The sequence below is a fragment of the Bos grunniens genome, chromosome 5, assembly GCF_055505025.1.
Source record: "Bos grunniens cultivar Pamir isolate PY7600 chromosome 5, Bosgru_T2T1.0, whole genome shotgun sequence".
NCBI classification, from domain to species: domain Eukaryota; kingdom Metazoa; phylum Chordata; class Mammalia; order Artiodactyla; family Bovidae; genus Bos; species Bos grunniens.
Window position 1 is genome coordinate 48,669,826 of NC_141169.1, and position 15,981 is coordinate 48,685,806.

Below are 15,981 nucleotides of genomic sequence, written 5' to 3' on the forward strand. Positions count from 1 at the left end.
CCACCAGGCTCCACTGACCATGGGATTTTCCAGGGAAGAATCCTGGAGTGGGTTACCATTTCCTACTCCAGTGGGTCTTTCTGACCCAAGGATCAAATCCACATCTGCTGCGTCTCTTGCATTGGCAGGAGGATTCTTCACCACTGAGCCATCTCAGAAACAGCAACCTCCTATTTCTAACTCTCATCCCTCCACACTGCCTAGCCAATGCAACTTTAAAACAAGTAATTTATCTTCTCTGATTATACATTTTATTATCTTTAATACAAAGGGACTGTGTTAAGGATTTTTAATTTCTTATCTAGCTTAAAAATCATGTATTTGTTTAATGAAAGACTATTAACACTGTCAACGGCAGTTTTTATTTTAACCTTTAAATACAAAGGCTGCACAGCACAAAAAAAGATCATGTTGCCATAACCTCCTAGAGAAATATTTTTGCAAAAATTTCCTTGCTCTTCTTGGAAGAAAAACATATCATGCCAGCAGGCTCTGTGATAAGATGCCAGTGATACAGGATAGAAGATAGTTGTTTTATTTGTTTACTCTGAATGAGCAAGGCTCTGAAAGCGCTAGTATCTTCCCCATGGAAAATGTGTTTGCCTCTAATATTATCTCTCGTGATCGTGATCGGGAGTCAGTGTCAAAGGTTTGTGAATGGATTTCAGAATGTGCAAGTGGCACCTCCCATCGTTAGCTGTCTACATTTTTTTATAACCACTTGCATACTTTTGGTCAACCACTGTAAAATAAACAGTCCTTCCCAAATGTTTTTGTTTTCTTTGACAGCACAGCAATAATTCACTTGGAATGCTGTAGAATAGAAGAGCACTTTAATGCTGTTCTAACATGGCTTTTTATGATTTCTATTCATCAAGTTGTTTTTAAGTTAAAAGATGCCAGACTGAAAAGAGCCTAAAAGAGCATAGTCCACTCTGGAGATGTACTAGGCTTATCCCTTCAAAACATACATATGTACAATATATGCAATAATCACACATGCACACATGCATAAATTGATGTGTATACACATACTCAAAATGGATATGAAAAACAATATTCATCAAAAGCGTTGGCTGTTTTTCTTTCTGCACTTGTACTTTTGTTTCATGCTTGAGAAGTGTAACATTTCAGTGAAGGTATGGATTTGTGTTCATGAAAATGAAGGTGGAAATTAATATTTATTCCTGCCTAGAAAATATTTTAGGAAAAAATGTCCCTAACACACTCTTGGTTTATTTGATTAAATACTTTTGATCTCTTTTCTCCAGACACACACATACTAAAGAAAGAGTTTAGAAGAAATAGCTTGGCCAAGAGAACTTTCTTTTCTTTTTTGAGGGGCTGGGGGATGATCATCTCAGACGTATGTAGCAGAATAAGGTATACATCTGTGTGTCAAAATGGAGGGATGGGAGTTAACTTGAGAGGGGTGCACATTTCTGTGTACCACCACATGGATTAGCTTTATATGGGACAACTTTGGAGGTAACAAATTGGAGGTTGGGCAGCGATCTATTTTCATCTTACCCATCTTCTTCTCTGAGAAACCCGTTCCTAGTCTGCACACCACGGCTTTTCAACTGTGATCTATGACAAGGACAGGTAAGTCTTGTGTTAAGGTGAATTTCAGAGGCGGGGAGTTTATCAGCTGAGCCATCTTACCTGCATTCCTTGCAAACGATTTGAGCCCTGGAAGCCAGGCCTAGCTTTGGGCTTCTCCAGCAGAGAGCAGTGAAACACTGTCAATAAACTTAATTCTGGAAGCCAGAGTAGCTTCTGAGCTAAGAGAAAAGGCAGAAGCAGAACTGGCAGGCTCATCAGCATTGTAAGGAATGGGAGGATCTGGGCTTGTAGATTTTCAAAGCTGGATGTGTGTTAGAGGTTTGATGCCGATGCGGACAGCATTGCATATATTTAGACATTTAACTATTAGTCAAAAAACAGCAGTTCAGAGCAAGACAGATGACCCACACACAAAGTATATGCCTTCCAAAACTAGTCTCTCACTTTAATCATGCAATCACTGTATTATCATACATATATTAGGTCACTTTCATTTGCATTCAATATTATCACAATGTCAACTCTTCAGTCTTATTCTCCGACCACCTACCTTGGCAGTTCTTCAGCATTCCTTGTTCGCAGCACAGTAACTGCTTGGCAAATCAAATGCCAGAAGGAGTTTGTACACATGCATTCTACAGGAAACGTGGTTGCAAGAGCCGTTTTAAGAAGCTGTGGCTCCAGTTCAACATGAGGTTCCTAGCGGGGATGTGTGAATGATGCTTCCAGGTGAAGGGATTTACGACAGGACACATGAACTTGTTAACAGTACAACACAAAAATGCTAAACTCCCTGGACACCAGCCCTTGGCTGGGGTGCGAATCGGTTCTTCTCCTTCCAATCAACAAAAGCTGATGACAGAGAATATTAGTGAATGGACTGTGTTTGTGCTAAGCTGCTCTCAAAGAAAACCTCTTGTTTTCACACAGGAAGTATGAGCACTAAGGATCCCATGAGGTGGTTTATATGATCTGACCTGTTAACTTTTCTTGGATAAAAAGAAGTTTAATCCATTCTGTTTTCTGAAGCAAAGTTATCAGAGAGATTATTCTGCAAAGATCTTTAAAAAAAATTAAAAAAGCAGCAGGCAGATCATGCATTTGCTCTGTGGAAACAGGAGGTAATATCCTCTGTATACATCAGTGGCTCTATGAGTTGCTATTCTGAAAAGTTCTACTCTCTTCAAGTGCTGGCCTCAGATGGCAGCCTGTGTAGGCTGCCAAAATACTAAGTGAGGCATGGGGCGCTACACATCAAAGGGGAGAGGTCAGCATGGCAGCATGCCCGAAGAGCACGCTCTACAAAGGATGAACTTCGAAGAGACCGGCTCACATCAAAAGTCACCGCGTGCTTTACATTCCCCAGTGCCCAGGGTCATTTTACCTTCCACTGGCAGCTCTTCTTAGCCAGTCTAGCTCCCATTTCTGGAAGGAAAACTCCCTCCTCTTCTTTACTCCTCCTGAAGCCCCTCTCCCGTCCCATCTCAGCAAAAAAGAGACACCTCACAACCAGAAAACGACTTCCGGGGTGCACCCAGAGCTGCACACCTCAGGGTGAGGCTTCCTGGGGCAGGAGAAGGTGGCGAGGCTGCTCTGCTTGGGAAAGTACAGCCTCACTGCTCCACGTCAACGTTCCACCCCCTCGGCCTTTCCCAAGGTCTCAGTGAGAAAATTTTTTTTATTCATTTTCTTTTTTTTTTGGGTTCTTATCGGTTCAAACAAGAACAATGAATTCCTCAAGCCCACAAGAATGTGACAAGGTGTCAACAAAGCCGACCAGGAAGGTGATGTATGGCCCGTGAGCTGCAGCTCCCATAAATCACATCACAAACCAGAGCTACAAAGAACGAGCCTTGCAAGTGGAGTGCAAAGGGCCAACTCCCTGCACCCTCCAACAGGCACCCCACACTCCACCTCTCCCAGTGGCCTCGCTGGAGCACACCTGTCACCCCCACACCAACAAACTGGCCTACGCAAGAGTTAAGTTCTTTTCCTTCAGTGGCCAACACAGCTCGTACATGGGGAGCACTGTATAATTTAATGTGCTTCAGAGACATGCGTTGATATGGCTTTGTTGACGGCTGTCTGGAAAGTTCGACGTGAACCCCCAACTTCAAAGGTTTATAAATGACAAAACTATTTGTGCTTCAGTCGAAATTTGATTTAGAAAGTTTGGGCTTTGGTGGTGAAATGATTTTACGGTTTTCAAAAATCAAATGTCAGGAGTGGTTTTGCCCGCTTTGTAAATGATACAAAGAGAAATTGAGAATTACCCAGATAGAATCCTTTTCTGGGTTCCTAGGATGTGGCTTTCTTGAAAGAAAAACTAGATGTATAGTTGTATACAGGTCAAAATTAGGAGACGAATGGGACTATTTTACATTGCCTTCTGCAAAGTAACTTATTGGCAAATAAAGAATTATCAAAGAAGATATTTTCCATCACTTTCTAAACATATCTGATTTATATTTGACACCATGATTTGGGAGTAAGTGTAATAATGGGCTTCCCTGGTGGCTCAGACTGTAAAGAATCTGCCTGTAATGCAGTGGGAGACCTGGGTTCAATCCCTGGGTTGGGAATATCCCCTGGAGGAGGGCATGGCGATCCACTCCACTATTCTTGCCTAGAGAATCCCCGTGGAAAGAGGAGGCTGGCGGGCTACAGCCCATGGGTCGAAAAGAATTGGACATAGCTGAGTGACTAAGCACAGCACGGCACATCTCCTGAAAATATTGAAATGCAATATTTGATGAATTTTGAGGAAATGAGAATTCATTCTATGAAAAACATTATACAGAACTGCTGTTTTATAGGGGGAAAAAAGTGTCTTTAATACATACTTAATCAACAGACCAGCTCAGCTAAGGTAATTATTTATAAACATGTATTAAAATGATCTCTAGTTGCTACATTCTTATATAGCAAGTAGTTTAGGGAAAAAAGAAAGATTTTCTAAAGAAACAGTGTTATTGAAAAACATGAAGCAACAATAAAAGAATAAACAGAGGCCAGGGGCAGCCTAGTTGAATCACAGTTCTATTGTTTCCATCTAACCATTTTTAAAAAATCAAAGTCTTTAAAAATAGCTGGAGTGGCGATGAGCTCTTTCTCTACTGACTAACCTTGCTCGTTTCTTAAGACAGTGAAGATAATTCAAACGAAAAGCAAATTTAAAAAAGGAAAGTCACTGCTATCACATTGGTAGTTCCACCTCATAGAGAATGGACTTATGACTGAAATAAGCCTTGGAATTAAAAAAAAAAAATGTACAGTGATTTAAATAAGGAATTCTCTGCAAGCCAGTGTGATGGTTGAAATAATAAACTGAGGTGTTATAAATGACATGGTCTTCGAGATTATGTCAATAGGTCAACTTGGAATAATACTATTTACTCATTTAAGAACATACAGGTACTCAATTAAATAAGGTCCATCTGATATTACTGTCAATAAGATAACCAAAGAAAGCATGGGCTGAGCCACTGTCAATGTGTCTTCCAAGATGAGAATGGAGAAGTGAAAATTCAGTTTGGAGCTACTTTGGAATAATTACCTGCTGCATGAACCCTAATAAGATATAACTGTTCCTTTTTATTTTTACACATGTATAGTTTTGAAAAGTGAAATTCACTATGGCAACAACATCAAGCTCCAAGATGGTACTTCTACAAGATAATTACTGGGGAAAATCTTCTTTCTGGTTGAGTAAAGAGGGAAGAGAAGACAGAAGTACATGCAGACCTGTGAGATTCCAATTTGCTTGCACTGGAGAAACTTGCAGGAAGAGCTACACCTGCTTCAAAACGTGGCTATTTCCATAAGATGGAGTTCCAAACTGGAAAAGGCGAAGAAGAGGGCCTTGGGGATGACCATTTGAAATCCCTAATAGTTAAGCATACTTGTGAAAATATTAGGGGCTTCCCAGGTGGCATCAGTAGTAATGAACCTGCCTGCCAATGCAGGAGATATAAGGACTGGGGCTCAATCCCTGGGTTGAGAAGATCCCCTGTTGGAGGAAATGGCAATCCACTCCACAGTTCTTGCCTGGAGAATCCCATGGACAGAGGAGCCTGGTGGTCTATAGACTATGGGGTTGCAAAGAGTCAGAAATGACTGAGGGGACTTAGCATGCATGCACATGAAAATATTAACCTTTCTATATAGATACAGAAAAATAGATGAATTAGAACATGACCATCCATTCTTTTTTTTTAAGATACTTTGCTAAGCCATAAGGAGGTTCCATGGGTAAATCTGGGCTGCCTGGTAGGTTTCACAAATTGGCAAAGATCGAGTGTACACAGGTTACCTGTATTCCACTCCAATGAAGCTGGTGAGGCACCTGGAATCACCCTAAACCTCCTTCTGAAAAAGACTAAAACAACTTCTAGAAGGAACCATATGTTTAGTTGGTTTCCTTCCTATTGGAAACCTACAATTTGTTGTCTGAAACAATTTGCTCCCATTGAAAAGACAACGGTTAAAATTTCCTGAATATTTGCCTCATGTCATTAAAGACTTTACATGTTCACCCAACGTGTCTCAGCAAAACTGACAAAGCCTTCAGTAAAGCAGCAGACTTTACAGAGCTTTAAATTATATACATTTTTATATATTTTGTTACTTTTATGCTTTATGTATACACTTATTATTCACATATTTATTAATTTTGATTTCTAACTTGTAAAACAAAAATAAGCTTTATCTGAGATCTATGAAAAGTATTAAGGATAAATTCTTACTCTTATGCACAATTAGCTAGTGTCAAAAATAGAGCAAGACCCAACTCCAGGTAAATGCAAAAAGTGAAGGAAGGACAATTGAAAAATTATTACAAATTTGGTCTGTCCCATTGTCACTTCATTCACTAAGCAAATACTTATTAAACACCCACTGTGTGCACAGAGCTATAGTAAGGTGTTATTGGTGTTTAGTCACTAAGTTGTGTGTGGCTCTGTCGAGAACCCATGGACTATAGCTTGTCAGGCTCCTCTGTCCATGGAATTTCCCCAGGCAAGAATACTGGAGTGGGTTGGCATTTCCTCCTCCAGGATACAAAATGGAATCTCATTTATTATTTGCCATTAATTGGCTTACTTTAAACAGCTTTATTACTTATCTTTTTATGTATATGATTTTTGAGTTCTATAAAGCAGGGACGATATGTTTAACCCCACAGGTTAACCCCATGAAGTCCCTTGTCTTTTTTTTTGTTCCTGTTTTTGGCTGCCCTGCTTGGCATGTGGGATCTTAGTCCCCTGACCAGGGATTGAACCCGTCCCCCCTACACTGAGAGCTCAGAATCTTAACCACTGGACCACTAGGGAAGCCCCTAAAGTCCCCTGTGTTTATTATGGGGCTTACAATGATAATTTCCTGAGGATGACTATAATAAATTATAACTTATGTGAAGTTGCTCAGTCATGTCCGACTCTTTGCGACCCCATGGACTGTAGCCCACCAGGCTCTTCTGTCCATGAGATTTTTCCAGGCAAGAATACTGGAGTGGGTTGCCATTTCCTTCTCCAGGAGATCTTCCCCACCCAGGGATAGAACCTGGGTCTCCCACACTGTAGACAGATGCTTTACCATCAACTTAGTAATGTTATAAGGCTGACATTTAAATATATATGTACATATACATATATTTAATATTACACATATTCACATACTTTATATGACTAATTAGACACTAAGCTTTCTACCAAGCTCTCTCTGTATCAGTACGAGAAATTAAACTTTAATGTATGTGACTCACTAATAATTACATTAGAAGTCTCTCTTTTTCTCTTTCACTCTGGTCTATTAAAATAAATACCAATCTTCCCACACCTGACTTCTAGAGTGACTATATATAGCCACATACACTCAGCCTAGATTCAACACAAATTAAATATTAAGAGAAGGAAATAAACCTTTTCTGCTGATAACTGGCCTACTTGGATTTCCTAGCGCCATTCACTTCTAACATGCCTGGCAACATAACTGCACCCAGAGGACATGGTGTAGATACTGACATGCAGGTTGGACACATTCGTTTCTTGGATGCTTTTCCTGAGATAGACTGTGTGCTATGAACTGAAAATACAGTGAGGGAGGAGACAGAGTCCTCTGTGTGAAAAAGGGTAAACAAACAATTATAGTACACTGTGAACTGTGTTCTCCTCAGGGAGTGTACAAAACTCCAATGATGGCAAAGAGGAGGGGGTGGTCATTTCGGGAGACGGAGAACCATATTTGAACGGGGGTTTGGGAGGTGTGCGAGATTTGTCCAGATGGAGACGAAGGTCAAGAATACAACAATCAGAGCAGAGGCGTGAAATAACCAATAGAGGTTTCAGAAAGACTAGGCTTTCCGTGCTAACGGAGCGAAGATTACAACCAGAAGACGATAAGAGGCAAGATGCGAAACTAAGCCTAATGCCAGAAGCGACATAAGAAATGTAGACTTCTGCCCTTGGGTGAATGGAAGCCATTGGAGGCATTTGGTCTTGGAGACCGCACTTGCAGGAGTATTGAGGGGGTTGGAGACAGAGGACTAGAGTCAGCGGGGGAAACTAGCAGGAGACCAGTGCAAAGAATTCAAGGGAGGGATGATGAGGGCCTGAACAAAGGAAGCAGCAGTGAGAATGGAGGAAAAGAAAACTCAAAACATATGGTACAGTAAATAAATGACAGGACTCTGTGCGTGTTGAAAATGCGGAAAGAAGGGAGTTCAGGGTGATCGGATGAGTGACGGCACACTCACGATAGCTATGGGTACAGTGCTCGAAATGGAGATAACAGCCGAAACACAGATGTCAGGAGTCTACTCAGAACGGACACATCTAGTGAAACATAGTGGGTTCCACTTGTCTCCCTGGAGACAAGATATGTGGGAAGGGCAGGTGAAAAGAGAAGCACCTAGCAGCTCCGAGGAGCTTTCGGGAAAAAAGAGCAAATGTCAGGACTAGATTTTGTTCTGGGAACCAAGGAGAGAGAGAGTGAAACAGGGAAGAATGGTTTCCTGTTTGAATAATTTTTCAAAAAAGACATCAGGATGAGGACCGAGACGCGTCCCTAGGATTTGGCAGCCAGCAAGTTCCTGATGAAGTCGAGTGCTTTCCGTGGGATGAAGGGGATGGAAGCCAGATCACATCTGCCTCAGGGGTGAATCACAAACCTGACGAGGTGGGAATATTTTTCACTTTGGGTACTGTTGCCTCCTTGATATTTCAGAATGGCTGCAGCTTTAGGCCCTGAAAGCTCCGAAAGTGATGATGCTGAGAAGTGCAAACAAAACCGCAGTGCACAGATGGCATTAACACACCAAACAGGAAGGTGAAATATACTGATCATCATCCAAGGTTATTCCACTATCCCTGAGCCTTTTTGAAGAAAACTCCCCGGGTAAGACACTGGCAGAGGCTGCTGGAAGAGGTTTTCAAGAGATCCTAAAGGGCTTCCCCAGTGGTTCAGTGGTAAAGAATTTGCCTGCCCACGCAGGAGACATGGGTTTGATCCCTGATCTGGGAAGATCCCACATGCTGCGGAGCGACTAAGCCCGTGTGTCACAACTATTGAGCCTGTGCTCGAGAGCCCGCAAGCCGCAACTACTAAGTCCATGTGCTCTAACTACTGAAGCCTGTGTGCCCTAGAGCCTATGCTCTACAACCAAAGAGGCCACCGCAGTGAGAAGCCAGCACACCATTACTAGAGAGTAGCTCCCGCTTCCTGCAACTAGAGAAAAGCTCGTGCAGCAACAAAGACCCAGTAGAGCCAAAAAATAAAAATTAAAAACAAAGAGATCCTAAGCTCATTTGACATTGTTCTGTGGAACTGACAGCCTGAGTGTGAACTAAAAATGGGATATGATTAGAAAAGGAATGCGGCTCTTTAACCTAAAGAGAAAACCATACTTGCAGGATCCCCATAGAAAAGGGATATACTAATGGATAAAACATATTCTACCTCATTATTCTTTAGCTTTGCAAATCTAGATATATATAGAACATTCAAGATTCTCAAGAGAAGGAGGGGGAAAAAAACCTGAAGGCAAAGCTACAAGTTTCTTGCTTCTAATGAAGTTAAACTCATTTTCCATTTGCACAGAAAAGGAAGAAAGCCATATAAATGGATTAAGAAGGCCAGAAAGACACAGTCCAGCCAGGGTGAGCAAACTTTTTCGTGAAGGGCCAGAGAATAAATATTTTAGACTTTGTAGGCCAGGTGGTCTCTGCGACAACTGTTGAACTCTGCCACCGTAGTGAGAAAGTAGTCAGACAGGACACAGGATGTGAACAAGTAAGAGTAACTGTATCCCAGTAAAACTTGGTTTCTGCATAATGAAACTTGGTTTCTGCATCTTACTTGATTTTCACATCTCAACATATTACTATTATTCCTTTTTTCAATTATTTAAAAATATATAAACCATTCTTTAAAAAAAATTAATTTGACCACACCGGGTCTTAGGGCTTCCCAGGTGGCACTTGTGGTACAGACTCTGACTGTCAGTGCAGGAGACGCAAGAGACATGGGTTCGATCTTTGGGTTGGGAAGCTCCCCTGGGGATGGAAATGACAACCTGCTCCAGTATTATTGCCTGGGAAATGCCATGGATAGAGAAGACTGGTGGGCTATACTCCATGGTGTTGCAAAGAGTCGGACACGACTGAGAGACTGAGAAAATGGGTCTTAGTTGCTGTGTGTGGGGTCTAGTTTCCAGACTAGGGATCGAACCTGGGCCCCCTGCACTGGGAGCTTGGGAACTTAGCAACTGGACCACCAGGGGAGTCTTAAACCAGTCTTAGACTGCAGGTCATGAAAAAACAGGCAATGGGCTGGCTCTGGACCGTGATTCACTGTTGACTCCTGTGCTAGAAAACCCTCACCCAGGTCAACCTCTTCCATCAGCCTAGATTTAGTGAATTCAAATTTATGTGTGTGGAACCCACTGATCTGTAGATACCATGGAATTTATCTATTTGACAATTTACAGAAACCTGGTTTTCAGAAGTCCCAAAGGCTTTCTCACTGTGGCCCTGGGTTAAGCATTCACCTTGATGCTGAGTGCAAATTACAGTGAAGCTAGGGGCTCTCCATTCAATTCTTCATCCATCCACCAAGTATTCACGAAGTAATAATGGTTTCTGCAGAGCTTGGGAGATATTAAAGAAAGCAAAAACCGCAGTCCAAATCCTCCAAAGTCTACATCTATTGGTGACAATAGACTCATGTATCAAAACAGTGATACAATAAATTCTATCAAGTTTACAAGAAGTAAAGGGAGAGGACTCATTGCTAATACTTAGACCAGACGGCTAGAAGGAGGAAAATCCTTTCAAGATAGTCAAAGCATGTGATTACCAGCTCCTGGCATTAGAAAACTATACAAATCATCTTATAAAATGCTGTGTGTGTGCTTAGTCGTTCAGTCGTGTCCGACTCTTTGCGACCCCATGGACTATAGCCTGCCAGGCTCCTCTGTCCATGGGGATTCTCCAGGCAAGAATACTGGAGTGGGTTGCCATGCCCTCCTCCAAGGGATCTTCCCAACTCAGGGATCAAACCCAGGTCTCCTGCATTGCAGGTGGATTCTTTACCATCTGATCCACCAGGGAAGCCCTTATAAAATGTTAATTACCTGTATTTTAAATACTTTTTAAAAATGATGTTTTAAAGGAAATGATTATAGCAAATAATTCTAATGCATTGGTCATGAGACAATCTATGGTTATTGATATAGGCTTCTGACTGACTTTTTTTCTGAATCAAATCAGATGTATCATTCTCTTATGACAAAGTCTTTAATAGCTTCCCATTTCCTATGATGCCTGATCTCTGTGAGCATGCAGGGCATGGTCTTCATGACCTATATTATCACTTCCTTCCCACACTATGGGCCTAATTTATACTATCCCATACAAACTATCTGTTCTCACTTGAACACGCCCTACACTTCCTTGCCCTCATTGATTTGTTCCTTCTTTTCACATAGCATGGAAGGCTTTCTCCAGGAACTTCATCTTCCAGCCATCCTATTTAAATCCCAGATACTCTTTAGGGCTCAGCTTGAAGTGCCATTTATCTTCTTGATAAAACTTTCCTTATTTTACCTAGTTGGAATACAGGCCTAATTGATCTTTGTTTACGATTTACATCTTGGCAAAAATATTTATAAAATACCTACTTTATAAGACTCTTAGAAAGATATAATAGTAAAGCAAGATAATGTTTGCAATGCACCTAGCATAGCTCCTGGCTCATAACTGGAGTTCCAAATAGAAGTTTCAAGTGTATGCATATCCACCCTTAGATTTTAAGTTCTTAATGCTAAGAACCATATTTTATTTACTTACGAACCTATTAAGTGCTCAATAAATGTTTATTAAATCTAATTGGAATATTGAGCACCACATTTTTGCAAAGCATAACCAATACTTTTAATCTGAAAGCCAAGTACAAGAAAGACTGAAAAGTATAAGATTTTCAGATTTTTCTAATTGGATTGGCCACATAGTATTGAAAAATCATGGGTTTGTGAGTATGATAGATATGGACTCTAGACTTATTTTGTTACTCCCTAACTTTTGCCAACATTCATTGGATCACAGAAAAAGCAAGAGAATTCCAGAAAACTATCTACTTCTGCTTTACTGACTATGCCAAAGCCTTTGACTGTGTGGATCACAACAAACTGTGGGAAATTCTTAAAGAGACGGGAATACCAGACCACCTTACCTGCCTCCTGAGAAACCTATATGCAGGTCAAGAAGCAACACTTAGAATAGGACATGGAACAATGGACTGGTTCCAAATCCGGAAAGGAGTACATCAAGACTATATATTGTCACCCTGCTTATGTAATTTATATGCAGAGTGTAGTGTTAGTCAGTGTTGTCCAACTCTTTGCGACCCCATGGATTGTAGCCCACCAGGCTCCTCTGTCCATGGAATTCTCCAGGCAAGGATACTGAAGTGGGTTGCCATTTCCTTCTCCATTATATGCAGAGTACATCATGCAAAATGTCAGGTTGGATGAAGCACAAGGTGAAATCAAGATTGCTGGGAGAAATATCAATAACCTCAGATATGCAGATGACACCACCCTTGTGGCAGAAAGTGAAGAGGAACTAAAGAGCCTCTTGATGAACCTAAAAGAGGAAAGTGAAAAAGCTGGCTTAAAAACTCAACATTCAAAAAACCAAGATCATGGCCTCCGGTACCATCACTTCATGGCAAACAGATGGGGAAACGATAGAAACAGTGACAGACTTTATTTTCCTGGGCTCCAAAATCACTGCAGATGGTGACTGCAGCCATGAAATTCAAAGATGCTTGCTCCTTAGAAGAAAAGCTATGACCAACCTAAAAAATAAAGTAAATAAAGTGAAGTCACTCAGTTGTGTCCAACTCTTTGTAACCCCATGGACTGTAGCCTACTAGGCTTCTCTGTCCATGGGCTTTCCAGGCAAGAGTACTGGAGTGGGTTGCCATTTCCTTCTCCAACCTTCTCTTTATATTAAAAAGCAAACACATTACTTTGCTGACAAAGGTCTGTCTAGTTAAAGCTATGGTTTTTCTAGTAGTCATGTATGGATGTGAGAGTTGGACCTTAAAGAAAGCTGAGAGCCGAAGAATAGATGCTTTTGAACTGTGATGTTGGAGAAGACTCTTGAGTGTCCCTTGGACTGCCAGGAGATCCAGTCAGTCCATCCTAAAGGAGATCAGTCTGAATGTTCATTGGAAGGACTGATGCTGAAGCTGAAACTCCAATACTTCGGCCACCTGACGTGAAGAGCTGACTCCTTAGAAAAGACCCTGATGCTGGGAAAGATTGAGGGCAGGAGGAGAAGGGGACAACAGAGGATGAGATGGTTGGATGGCATCGCTGACTCAATGGACATGAGTTTGAGCAAGCTCCGGGAATTGGTGATGGACAGGGAAGGCCTGGCGTGCTGCAGTCCATGGGTTGCAAAGAGTTGGACACGACTGAGCGACAGAACTGAACTGTGTATTTGTGCAAATTACTTCAGTTTTCCGAAACTCAGTTTCATTTATAAAATTATGTCAATAAGGTACCCTTTAAAGGTTTATTCTGAGGCTTCTAGAATATACCCTGATATTTGGGAGTCACTTAATAAGTATTGATTATGAATATTAAGTGGGACTATGTTTAGATGCCCCATTTACATTACTTACATTGAGAAAAGACGCTCAAATAGTATATACCAGAATGAAATGTGCACTGTATTTCTTGACCATTCTTGTTTTTAAATTGAAGTATAGTTGATTCACGAAGTTGTTAGTTTCTGGTGTACAGCAGAATTATATATATATATATATATAATATACGATGTATATGCATATATAAAATAATAAATGTATTTCATATATATTCATATATATGAAAATTCATTTCCATGTTCTTTTCCATTATGGTGTATTACAGGACACTGAATATAGTTCCTTGTGCTATACAGTAGGGCCTTGTTGTTTATCTGTTTTCTATATAGTAGCTTGTATCTGCTAATCCCAAACACCTAATTTATCCCACTCTGACCCCTTTCCCCTTTAGTAACCATAAGTATGTTGTTATGTCTATGAGTCTGTTCCTATTTTGTAAACAAGTTCATTTGTATCATATTTTAGATTCCGCATATAAGTGATATCATATGGTATTTGTCTTTCCTTCTCTGACTTACTTCACTTCATATGATATTTTCTAGTGAAAATTGCTCGATTGTATCCGACTCCTCGTGACCCCCATGGACTTGTAGCCTGCCAGGCTCCTTTGTCCATGGGATTATCCAGGCAAGAATACTGACGTGGATAGCCTTTCTCTTCTCCAGGGAATCTTCCCAACCCAGGGATCAAACCCAGGTCTACCGCATTGTGGGCAGACTCTTTACCGTCTGAGCCACCAGGGAAGCCCATGATAATCTCTAGGTCCATCCATATTGCTACAGATGGCATCATTTCACTTTTTTTCATGGCTGAATGGCTAACATCCCATTGTATATACACACCACATCTTCTTTATCCATTTGTCTGTAAATGAACATTTAGGTTGCTTCCATGTCTTGGTTATTGTAAGTAGTGCTGCTATGAACATTGGGGGTATGTGTATCCTTTCGAAATAAAAGAGTTTGATCATTCTTTCTTAAATACAGAAATGGAACAGGAATCTCTAGCCCATTTTATAGGGAGGAGTGGTACAATGGAGGGTAGTTTACTATGATTGCTGAGGAGTTACCCCATTGACAGAAGGTAACTTCAACTTCTCCCCAATTATGTCAGCAGATAGCAAGAGAGGAGTGTGGACTACAATGTCAGGTTAGACTTGAGGATCAATCAACCTATCAGTTCAGTTCAGTTCAGTCGCTCAGTCATGTCCAACTCTTTGAACTGCAGCACGCCAGGCCTCCCTGTCCATCACCAACTCCCAGAGTCCACCCAAACCCATGTCCATTGAGTCGGTGATGCCATCCAACCATCTCATCCTCTGTCATCCCCTTCTCCTCCTGCCCTCAATCTTTCCCAGCATCAGGGTCTTTTCAAATGAGTCAGCTCTTCACATCAGGTGGCCAATGTATTGGAGGTTCAGCTTCAACATCAGTCCTTCTAATGAACACCCAGGACTGATCTCCTTTAGGATGGACTGGTTGGATCTCCTTGCAGTTCAAGGGACTCTCAAGAATCTTCTCCACCACCACAGTTCAAAAGCATCAATTCTTCTGTGCTCAGCTTTCTTTATAGTCCAACTCTCACATCCATACATGACCACTGGAAAAACCATAGCCTTGACTAGATGGACCTTTGTTGGCAAAGTAATCAGATGAAACTTCAAAAGCTATGATAACTACCATCTGTTGGGTAGGGTCCCTGAAATACAACCATTATGTTTTATTTTCTAGTCACTGCTGTCATCTTTCTCAGTTGCTCTGTGATCTACCATGTTCCTCCTCTGGCCTTGCTCTGATTTATGTATAGATACATGATGACAATAGCAGCAGTACCCTATTTCAACTGATAAATATATATATATAGCCAAGCTAACCTGGCCTAGGGAACTCTACACACAAATGAATCAAAGTCTACTTGGTAGTGAGTTGAGTTCAGCAGGAGTGTTAGAAAACAGTTAACAGTTTTCTAGACTCATTTTAGTGAGCCATTTCATCAGCTGAGTGTTTTGCAAAGGTTTCTGCCTCTTTGATTAAGGAAGTGTAGCAGCTTACTGGGCTTCCCTGGTGGTTCAGTGGTAAAGAATCCACCTGCCAGTGCAGGAGATGAGGGTTCGATCCCTGGGTCGGGAAAATACCCTGGAGAAGGAAATGGCAACCCACTCAGGTACTCTTGCCTGGGAAGTCCCATGGACAGAGGAACCTGGTGGACTACAATCCACAGGGTCACAAAAGTCGGATACGACTT

At 41.3% G+C, this 15,981-nt stretch overlaps 1 protein-coding gene and 1 long non-coding RNA gene across 2 annotated transcripts in view; one reads left to right on the forward strand and one right to left on the reverse strand.

The window, feature by feature from the left end:
• The window catches only part of HMGA2 (high mobility group AT-hook 2), a 146,572-nt gene that overhangs the window by 85,071 nt on the left and 45,520 nt on the right, over nucleotides 1-15,981 (reverse strand). The gene's annotated exons all lie outside the window — the stretch shown is intronic.
• Nucleotides 1-15,981, forward strand: part of LOC147371898 (uncharacterized) — a 30,060-nt gene that overhangs the window by 753 nt on the left and 13,326 nt on the right. The gene's annotated exons all lie outside the window — the stretch shown is intronic.